Genomic DNA, 12,522 nt, shown 5'->3' on the forward strand with positions numbered 1-12,522 from the left:
TTAGTCTTGAAGCGAACTGGATATGCGTTTCGCCGGAATAACGTTTAGTTTTTCTGAAGTTTTCTAAACAGGTTTGAGGAGTAGGTTGCTATTCCTTCAGAACAAGAGTTTTCACTTTTTCGTAATTTTGCAGATCTTCCTCCTTTATATAAACAAGAACATTTGAAGCTTTTTCTCCAATAAATTTCAATAATATTTCTGATTTGTATTCTTCAGGAACCTTCTTGTGCTTAAATGCTCTTTCGATAGAATCGAAAAATATATTCCATTCTTCTGCTCTCTTCGGTACTGGTATAGTCAGTGTTTCTACTCCTTTGATCAGCTTGTCCAGTGAAATTTCGGTTTCTCGTTCTGTGTTTTGTATTAAAGGTGTTGGACTTCTACTTCCTTCATTTTGAGTTGCTCGAATCTTCGCTAGTTCTATTTCGTGTTCTCTTTCTGTTCTTATTCTTTCTTCTTCCATTTGCATTCTTTCCATTTCTTCTTTTTTTTTCTATTCTCCACTGTAGTAATCAGAATTTCTTTCACGAAATCAGCATCTTCGATGTATTCCTTGCTATTCTGGAGTTTGTGTTTCAGTTCTACCAGCTTCAAATCTGGGGATGCTTCTTCGCCAATTTCCAATAGAACTGTTACTAAATCCTCTTTCTTTGCGTTTTTGAACATTTTCTTCTATTTTCCTTTAGAATCAAGCCTTTCAAACTCTCGATTAAATAATTCTCACGTTTTTACTCTCTTTTGCAAATGAACACTTCTTTCGTTAGTTAGGCTTAACTTTACGCCTCTTCCGTTTTCAACGCTCTAAGCTTCTAACCTCTCTGGTTCTCGTAAGAGAGCGTGTTGTGATGACTTCCTGGTTTAATAAGGCACCATTTAGCAAGACGAAACAAACATTTATTAAATATATAATTCAAAGCATAATATAATAGATACTCAGAGCAGTACGTCGCTCCTACCGCATAATACAATCTACTACCTTCCTCTTCCGAGGCTAACATGCAACTCCTAATAAATACATTAACCCTTCTCGAAGAAGAGCTACCTGAGCCAAGCATGCTCTGTTGATCGCCAAACAGTCGTCAGATATCACAATATACTCAATGCGCAATGCATGTTCAATGTGTATCGAACGTATGCGTACGCACTTATTCATGCAAATGTATACCCCTGTATGTATATCTAATACAGGTGACCTTATTTATCCAAGTCAAACCATTCTAACCTTCATTATACATTCCTAAGTATGCGTGTTTACTCAATCATGTTTATGAATTAATTTCATTATTCCAATTAGTGTAACGTCTGGATGTACAATTTACTTAATGCATTATGCGTCTCCAACAGGCATTTAACGTATGCATATTTATTTATCCATGTATCAGTATTTCTTTACTTATCCATGCATGTGTAATGTTAGTGTAATCCATGTTATAGGTGATTTTATATATCCATGACAAATCACGATGATCATAACATTTTGCGACGAGTACTGTATTCTCTACTATGTGCTAATGTATCCTGAACCGCATAATGTTATATATTTACCCTGTATTATATTAAGTAGCTACGACATATATGTAAATCATTGTTATATCAAGCATATCCCAATGTACAGTGTTCATATTTCCATGCATATTTTAAACGTACTTTAAGGTATATTTTAAGCAAATCATATTAGTCATATATTGTCAAGTATTATTCAATGTAATAACATATGTAACTATAATTTGCGCGGGTTAATATAATTGTTATCAAGGTCACCGTAGGAAATCTTGTAATATGTATCTTGAACGACGTATAAGACACTGTATTTATAAATATACTCAATGCATACTAATTCAACAAGGCGCCAGTATGCCCCCCTTCTTGACATTTGGGGCTTCTTGACATGGTGGACGTGGTGCTGTATTGATTAACCAGTATGGTAGAGGCACAGTGTCCACTCCTGTACTTAGTGCTCTCTATCAAAGTTGGAGGGGGCAGAATTGAGTCAACCTGCATGGCGCTTGAAGTGCTGTGTCACCTGTATGGCGCTTAAAGCTCTTGCTAACGACAAGCGCAGTCTTGCACTCCTTGCCACGATGAATTTCCTAGGCTTGTGCTGATGTTACTGTCAGAAAAGTGAGATAAGTCACAACAAGCACAACAACAACAGAAGAATTATTGAGAGTATAATATTTTCAGCTATATAACATATATATTAATCGAAAAGTCTTACACAGCCCTTGTGATAAAGCAAAGTCACTTCATATTCTGTAAGTGCATATTCTATTTTGTAATTGTTTTGTAAAGGCTGAGCTATGAGTGAGAATTCAAACCATATGGCCCATAACTTCGACATCCATAGCGCTGCGTAACTGCTTTACAAATGAATTCGATAACCACCCTCTAGTCACTTGTAATTGAAGTGATGAACTCAAATTAGTTTCTTTCTATTTGAATAAACGTGTTTACATTTTATTCTCCCTTCATCCCCTTGTTTGAAATTAAACTACTGTACTTAAAAGTTAATTTTATACGCAAGAAAGATAAAAATAATCGCTCTAGTACCTAATCAAATAGCCCTTGACACGATTGATGAAACCAAATCAACTGTGCTTTAAGACAGATCAAATCTTTTGCAAGATCGCGACAAACGCTTGTCGTTAATGCGAAGCGGAAAATGTCTTGAAAGTGAATTTTAGTACAGTTGTCGTCACTGATTGCTTTAAATTATTGAATAATTTAAACCTAATTATTTTGTCTTGAAACATTTGTCTCTGTCTTTTATCTCGAAACATTTGACTAAAACCTTTAGTCTTGATTCCATTTACATTACTATCTAGATAGATGTTTATGAGTCATTTTTTTTAATTTCTTTTAATAACTTGCTTTTTATTCTTATTTCTAAAAGGTAATACAAGTTTTTGGTATTCCATATTGGAAGTTAGAATACTTTCCCACCTTGGTTTCTGTCATTTAATTTCTCATCTTTATTTTAAAGATCGGAAATAAAGCTTTGTACATGAGTAAAGCTTAAAGAAAAGAAATTTAAAAACAAAATTTCAATCCAACTTGTAAAATTCGATTAAAACATTTAGAAAGTTTGAACAATTTTTAAATAGGATTGTAAGGATTATGCTAATTTTATTAACAATTAAATTTTAAGTTAAAGTTCCTTTCCTGTCAAATTCTTAACTTCAACTTACTACTTCCAGCCAGAACTGTTACGTAGGAAAAAAAATAATAATATATATTTAACTTTTATCTCTTTACAAACTGCTGACTCCTTGGTGCCGCGACAGAAAAAACAAAAACAAACTAACTACTACTAAAAACTACTAAACTTTGTAAGTACATAATCAAAACCTTTAAATCTAAAAGACATCAAAGAAAGATATCCTCCCTGGTGTTTTGGTAGAATCATGATGAATTATGCACATCCACAACAAAATCTTTTACAGGCTATCTCTCACTAAATGAAAACTAATTTAGATCTCCAACCTGAAAACACATAAATTTCAATCTTAAATCTAGAGATAAGCTTAAACCTTGAACATTTCAAATATCACACAGAACTCTTCAAAACACCGGGGAAAGATACAATCTCCCAATTAAGAAGTCTACACAACAAAATCAAAATTAAATTCAGCAAACCGATCGTATAGTCACCAACACTAAAATTAATTTTTTTTTTCTACTACCGCAATATAATTACCCAGATTCGGTTGATAAACCATGTTTCCGTAAGGATCACATGGGTGACCTACAGTAGACCACAATTAATACACAAAAAAAAAACTTACAATATTAAAGATAATAAACACATTTATTGAAAATTCCCACACATTATAACTTAAGATAGCTGGCCAGACTACCCCTACAAAATCTTTTAAAGTTACTCATAGTTTTATTTTCATATCAATCTCATATTTAACATTAATCCATTAATACAAAAATCATCGTGAAACACTTCACAGTTCTTAATCATTTTAAGCAGGAACTCAAAAGTATTAAACTCATTTAAAAAAACTGATTTAGAATAAAACATATTGAACATAGCACTTAAACATTAAAACAAAGATTCACTTCCTCCAATTAGCTCAATTGACTTCTGACTATTAAACATTAAATAAAAGAATTAACTATCTCAGCTAGAAATTTGGTAAAAATATTCAATTTTTATCTACTTAACATGTCAACTCTTTAGTATTAAACATTTCCAAATTTAAAAAGATTATGTATCAAAATAAAAAGTCACTCACGAAATCGGCGTACCACCTTTGAGAGAATCAGGGAGCTGCCCCAAATCCTTTGATCCAATTTCAAAACACCGAAACAATAACTACTAAATCTTCATCGTTGTTTTCCGGAACCGGAGCCTTTTCATAGTTCATAGTTTTCAATTTCCTCCGTTAAGCAGCACATTAACTCAATCAACTTCCCGTTTTCGAAGTTCCACTGGAGATAAGAGAAGGGGGTCGAAACTGGAGACAAAAGGCCAAAGCAGACCTCAGGCGATGACGACTTTCCATATTTCCATCTTTTCGAAAGCAAAATAGATACTCCAGCACGAACGAGCAGTTCAGACTGTTCCACCAATGGGAAAAGAAATCTCAGCGAAGAAATTGAAAATAATAGGCCGCAAGAATCGCCGCCGTCAAACATGTCGAGCACCCACACTGTCTCGGACACTCCGTACCCAGAAATCTCGGAGATAAAAACTTAACTGTATACCGCGGTCGACCACCGAAGAACCGCCGCGTTTTTCCTCCGCACCATATCAGCACCTCCTGACCGCGGCCGACCCCGTAGGGGCCGCCGTCAAAGTAGCAAACCCCTAAGGCTCCAAAAACCTCTTAAAAGTCTTCTCTAAAAATCGCCCTTTTTTTCAAGTCCAAAAAGATCCCCTGCCTTCCGTGCAACGGCTTAAGAAACCTCGGTTTAACTCTCCAAGAAACGCCTCAAAATTACTATTGGTTCAAACAAAACTAAAATTAAAAAATTTAGCCAATCTTAAGGAAACTTAGAATCCCTTTCGCCAACTAGAAGAAAGGTCATAAATCGCCACTGAAATTCTCAGAAATTCAGAACTTCCTACAAGAAGACAGACCCTTTCTTTCCCACGCAACAGAAGAATGTTTCCAACCTATAACTCTGTCAAAAAATCGCTGCCCCTTAGAACTATTCGCCTCTGAACGAGAAAAACACGTGTTTTCAACCCCCTGCGAAAAAGGGGGAAAATGCAGCTGGACAGTGACCTCTAACCTCCAAAGAAGTCGAATCGTGAGAAACGGAAATACAACCGCGCCCTTTTAACTGTAACACATATTCTACCAAACTTAAGGGAGCTTTGCCGTAAAGTTTAACAATATTAAATATTATACATTAATTTAAAAATAAGGATAATACAAATTCACAGAAAAATAATTCGCAAAAATTATACACAACAAAAATACATAAGAATTTTCCATAACAGAACGTAGTTTTGGAATCTTGCAGAATATTTAATGAGGAGGAGCGGTATTTAAACCACGAAGTTACTTTCAGAGTCAGAGAGAATATCAGAGTTTCTGATTTACGTGCGTCTGCCTTTTTGGCCACTCTCTCTCTCTCAAAGCTGTTATTACGCTCGGCCGTACTCAGGCCTTTGCTAAGCTTCGTAGTCAAATAAGTTACGGGGCCAACTCGATTTGAATCTTGATAGCTTCGGCTACATTTCTTTAATTAATCTTAGTTTTAGTTTAATTCTTACGCTCTTAAGTTCAAGCCCAAATGTCGGCTTTGTTTGTACCCTCCCAGGCGGCGTTTTGTTAAATCTTATTGAAATAATAAAGGGTTAGTTACCCTTCTATCTTGTTGTTTCTTGTCACCCGAACTTGAGCGATTATTCGATATCTAGTTCTTAAGAGTCGTCACTTTCTACAGTAACTCATATTTATACAGTGAAAGTCTTACAGGGTGATCAGGTGTTATTAAGCTATTATAAGATTGGCATGAAATAACTTTTCCCTTAAAGATTTTATTAGTAAGTTCAAATAAAAAGCTTAGGAATGAATATAATTAATTGTCAGATTTTGTAGGAAATGTATGGTATCTACAATAACTGCCTTTCTTAAACAAATAGAAAGTTTATAAAGTTTAAATCTGAGGCCATAAAATCTAAACTTTATAAACATTGTAGAAAATGCAGTAATAATACTTTATAATTTATCTTGCAATTTAACAAACTCCAGACAGCCTGATTTATCCCTATGGCATCTTGGCTTGCTTTTTCTAAACTACTCGTACATTTACGGATTTTTCTAAACTAAACGCACTGAATTAAACTTCTTAGAACTAAACTTCTTCTGACGTAAACTAAACTAAGGAATAAACTTAGTGAAAATTTTTCTAAGCTTATGACTAGAATTTTATTTTCCAATCAGTCGTTCGCCTTTGATCTAGTAAACAGTTATTATATTAGATTCGAAAGATGAGTAAAGAATAGGGAAAATGTTTTGCTGTAAAGCAAAGAAACATCAACGGAGACATTTGAAATATTGTTCAAAGCAAACTTAGATTAAGTATTGAAAAGATCCAGCGTTTTTTCTTCAGTTCAGACGATTTCATAATGGACACGAGAGTGTTGGTGATGAATCCAGGATTGGTCACCTTTCGCAGTCTCGAACAAATGAGAACAGCAAAAATAGTCGATTCATAATTGATCAATAAAGACATTCCTTACAAAGTTCTCTCATGGAATGTTTTCAAAAAGGAAAAAATTATTCTCATTTCGTCCGTCAGATATTGATTGTAGTACAGAAAAAAATCTAATTTTTGCATGCGATGATTGGTGGCAAATATTAAGTTTGATACCATTCTTCAAAAACATTGCGGCTTGAGACAAAACTTAGTGATTGGTTTATATCCCGATACGGAATGGAATTCGTCTGCTTGGACTGAAGAAGTTTCACCATGGCTACCAGAAGTTCGGCGGTCTCAGAAATCTCTTATACAGACAAAGTTGTTCACCTTTTTTTTTTTTTTTTTTTTAAATGGAAGCGATAATTCCCAAGAATGTTTTTACTGAGAAACAGACAGAGAATTCCATATTTTATAAAGAAGTTATGAACAGACTTCTGAAAAGAGTTCAGGGCATTAGACCTGAAAAAGGTTCAATCGAATGACTGATTTATGCTGCACAAAAGGGCACTGTCATAGACTTATGTTCATTTGAAATAGTTTATAGCAAAGAAAACTCACTTAATTCTCAATCACCTCTTGTTCACCAGATTCGGTACCAATAGACTACATTATCTTCCCTAGAAATAAATATTACCTCATTATTATTATTTTAATAGCATTTAATATATTCAGAAAACCATAACCAGAGATTTAAAACTGTTTTCCAAAATATGAGTTCTACGGAGGAATCAAGCAGTTATATGACAATACCAACCACTGTACAGCCTGAAGATCACTGAACTTCGAAAACTAAGATATAAAATGTTGATTTATTATAGAATTTCCATTTAGTACGGGCTTAGTCTTAGAACTTTGTAAACTCGCTGTGTACATTAAGGATATTTTAAAATATAGGACATATTCTTGCTAGGTAGGAGTTTATACACATCTCTTTAATAACTACACCAGAAAGCAGGATGAAATTTACGTTTTATTGAAGTAAATAACAGCTCATAGCAAAGGTAAATACTATAAATATCTCCAGAAGAAAACAAAGATAAAGCAGATTCTCCTTAACACGCGAGAAATATGACGCATCACGGATATCATTCACAGAATAAATTGTATAATAATCGTACAATTTTGGGATTATTCCCTCAGCTAACTCTTTGAACTTAACTGACTTCCAAGTTTGAAACGTAGCCATATATAATAGGGTTGACTAACCTACTCGAAGCTTCGGAAAAATTTACTCTTAGAGCTTCCGAAATGCCTTTTCGTAAAATTTCTAGTATGCTGAAAAATTGATGACAAATAAAATTGCCAAAGCTCTTCAAAATAGTTTCTGCGTTTCTGCCTGTACATTCACTTTTAACTGAACTATTTTCACAATTTAGATGTTGATGGATTTAGAATTATAAGGCTACATTATAAAAAAAAAATTTTAAATATAACACAATACATCCAGAGAAAAATTCAATTAAACAATAAAAAAAAATCTGAAATGTTTCAGATTTTAAATTACGTCCAAAGGGGCGTTTTTTTAACGTTTTGAGTGTTACCTTTATTTATTAAATATACTGTTCTTTGCACTTAAACCATAAAATTCAGTTCAAGAGCAATATCGCAAAATAATGTTAAATTAAGCATATCTTTAGAATTTCCGATATACACAGTCTCGCGAGCTGGAGCTAAAAGTATTTTTTTTCTATATAACGTTGCCATTTCTCGCTTTTAAAGCATTGAGTTTGTAAATAAAAAATTCGTTAAAGTTTTACAAAATATAAAATCTATAATAAAACAAATTCCAAATTTGGGATTTCAGATGCCCATATTCGCAGTAGGATTTCGTCATTCAAAATTCGATGGCTCTATGTACCATTGTTTTATCACAATGCGAGAAATAGACAATCATTTATGCAGATTTTTCATTATTTAATTTCTTCAAATATAATGCAGGACTCTAACATTTTGTGGCAACAGTTTGAAAAGTGAACCGACGTTTATGAGTCCGATGCAAAATCGCAAAACGAAAACAATAGTCCTTCAGGGACAAAGCCCCTTTGGACTAAATATGCCAAATAAATAAAAAGGAAAAGCCCACGATACTATAGAAATGTATAAAATCAAAAATACAATCAAACTAACACGAATATTTACGTACTAGTTATAAAAATATATACTGCTGTAGATTTAACTTGCTATCATTTGCCATTACAGCAAAAGAAGAATAAAGCACAGTGCATTATATTTTTTAAAAAATCCTTTTTTAATACTGGGGAATATAATGAAATAAATAAAAAAATTATCTATAGCATATAAATTCAAAAGAATGAAATAAGTATAATACAGATTCAAGATGAAATGGTTATAACATGAAAATCCAAAAAACGTTAATTCCGCAGTTTTAGTTAGGACCTAACCTGCAAAAGGGCGCGTATTTGAAAACTTTTGGATGCCTGGATATTATGCAGTTTACGCGAAGTACACGAGATTGCATTTAGGTGAATCTGGATTGTCTCATCAAAGGTTTATGTTAAGTCATGGACGAGTATTAGAATTTCTTACACAATAATTTTTAAGTCAGTAAGTTCGTTCAGATTTTCTGCATTTAATGAATCAAATCGAATGATTGCGTAAATCCTTTTGAACGTTTTAAATTAAAGTTTTAAAAACATTGAAGTTAGAATTAAAAAATCTGATGTGTACACCACATGACTTCCTTGTACGGAATATTAAATTAAACGCATTTTTTCTTGCATTTCGTTTAAACTTATTGGATTGAATTAAACCTACTTCGCTGACAGCGCATAAACCACAATAGAATAAATGCATTCTTTAAAATTCACTTTATTTGTTTACCATAGCGACACTCTGGTGCTAGGTTCACTTAACAGTATTATATTTTGTTCATATTATAACTATGTCTATGTCTATGTCTTATCACTTAGTAAGAGACAATCGACCATTAACGGCCTTTACCAATATATAATATTTGACTTTTAAATGCTTGAAGAATCGAGTAAGTTGTATCCAATAATATGGAAGTACTTGTACATATGCTGTGTTAGAACTCGGAGATTACTAGCGACGGAGGCTCCTGTGCCGCCGTCGGTAGAATAAGTAAACTTTGAACAAATGAGGTGCTCGTGTGGCGACATATTAGTAGTGATCAAAAGCATTTGAGTTGACTGGAGCTCTGGTTTCGCCATCTCTTGCAGTATGTATTGTAAGACATTTTTAAAATTTCATAAAAATTATTCTTTTGATAAGCAATAATTGGCAAGTAAAATGATGAAAAGCACAATTTGCAGTACATTGAAACGTTTCACAAGAGTAAAAACTATTTACACACAAAGTCTACCTGCTTTGGCAGGAACAAAGTCCATAGCACTTTGTAATTTGATAAGTAAATCTATAAGTAAAGAAAATGAAGTAATAAATAAGAAGAAAACGAAAATACATACATTACCACCGACTATTATGATGAATAGTGCGGGGCCTCTTGTGGCGTTGTTCAATTGTGAAATCATAATTTCTTAGTTTTTTGATCATATTCTTAGGATGACTGTCACATTTCCTAAAAATGTTATGAGAAGCTTTTAGAATTTCTGAATCCGTGGGTTTAATTTTTAAGTCATTGTGAAGAGTGCTGTTTCGTACGAACAAAGGCGCATTTGTAATTATTCGGATGGTTTTGTTTTGAATTCTTTGTATTTTTTCGCGATGAGTTCTTGCAGTTGCAGCCCACGCTGGGGAAGCATACAGTAAAATCGGGTGGATAGCTTGTAGATAGATAACTCTTTTTGTAGCGAGACTAAGTTTAGAATTTCTCCCTATGAGTGCATAGATACTGCCTATTGCTTGGTTGGCATTTTTACAGATATTTTCAATATGGTTTTGAAGGTTAGTTTTTGACCGAGATAAACTCCTAAATATTTAACACATTTTTCATTTGGGATAGAGATATTATTAATTGTGATATTGTTGAGTCATATTATAACTCAGAATGCACAAAATTTATATCTTTTAAATAATTATCTAATCGTTGCCACATGTTCTATTCAAATACTATAATAAAGCTAGAACGATGTATAAAAGAAATTAAGCAAAAAAACAAAAAAAGAAACAGTTTTTCACAGACGATTTAGTATTTCTCATTCAATTAATTCAGTTTTCACTTCGCGGCAAGGCAAAAATACATAAAAACTCAAAATATCTGTATCAAAACTTACGAAATCAATCTTAAACACTTATTTCCTCGAAAAAATTCCAGAAAGGATTAAGCATGATTTAATTCGCAATAATAAATGAAGGCATTATCTTCGTTGTTGCGAAGCTACGTTTCTCTAGATTGGAAACAAATCCACTATTCTGCTGTTTCAAATGTAAACAAGCAATGGCCGCCATCAAAAAAAATTATTAGGCTTAGCGGCACTTAAACAACTTTAAAATTGTTGATAACTCTGAAACTATTGCATACAGATTTACTAAAGGCATAAAAACCTCAACCGAAAGATAAGAACAACATAATTCAATCATTTTTAAAGCAAAAAATGTACAATTTACAAACATATAAGAGTAAAGAAACTGAGATCACTGAGCCGGGTAACAAAGTGGATTATTTATAAATATATTTATATACGTTTGGCGCGGCCGATTGCAACCAAAATACGAGGTGCACATCTACATGTTACAGTAGCCCTATATACAAAATTTCAACGTTCTGAGGCTACTCGTTTTTGAGTTATGCGAGATACCTACGTACGTACATACGTTCGTACAGACGCCACGAAAACTTCTCTTCCGAATTCATTTTAAAGCAGTTTTATAATTTTTTTTGGAGGAAAACTTTTATTCTGTCCTTACGTACAGATATCACGCAAATACATCGTTAAATTGCATTCAAAGCGGTCAGAATGGATATTTTCGTTGAAATATGCTGCCTGAAACTTTTCGCGATCGCAATACTTCCTTTTTACTTCGTACAAGGAAGTAAAAAGGTTTGCTATTTGATGATCATTTGTTGCCAAAAAAATATTGGTGTCAAAAAGTACCTGCTATGCATCGAAATAATTTATAAGTTCAAAACTGTTTTTCTTAAGAAATACAGTCTTAACTCTTCTGGAAAGACCAACATTTATGTGCTCTACCTTGTTATTTTTCAGATAGGAGTTAATCCTTTCCTTAAATAAAAAGGAAGAACGAGTCAAGATATTCTCGACAGTTTCATGGAAATTATTATTCCGAAGAACGTAAACGTTTGTCATGCTGCCTGCGGGTTACTCATTCCTGTTTCTTGTAGTATGCACCTAACTTATCTAAAGCGATCAAATACCTTCTAATCACAGGTGCCTGAAATAACATGATGCTGAATTTCTAAATATTCTCTTCTGCAGTTTAAATAAAGCCTTCGGGCGTGTACTAGATAATGAATCATTATTTTAGGATTTGACTCTGGAAAGTCTTAAAATTTACATAGATGTTGATTTTACTGCTTGTGTGCATTTATATTTACATGGACACATATTGTACTCTAATCCTCGGGAGTAAGCGTGATAAACTATAGATAAAAAAAAGATTGTTCCTATTCTCGTCAGGGTCAAACGAAACAACTAAAACAGATCTGTTTCTTAACTGCTTCACGCAAAATTTAAACTTGATAAAAAAAGATTTTACTTTCTGAATCTTAGCCAAAATGCAAAGAAATGAGCAGATCTTACTTTCTGAATTTAAATCAAAGTGCATATCCTATTTTTTTTTAATCAAAAACTTTAGATCACTTCTAGACAATGTTATCATGGCCAATACTGAAAATGCTAACGAATCATGTATGTAAAGGGAATAAAAATTTATCCGACAGTTAAGCATTATCAC

The sequence above is a fragment of the Stegodyphus dumicola genome, chromosome 2 (genome assembly GCF_044657685.1).
Source record: "Stegodyphus dumicola isolate Sdum_Otavi_A_Nest chromosome 2, ASM4465768v1".
Taxonomy (NCBI): domain Eukaryota; kingdom Metazoa; phylum Arthropoda; class Arachnida; order Araneae; family Eresidae; genus Stegodyphus; species Stegodyphus dumicola.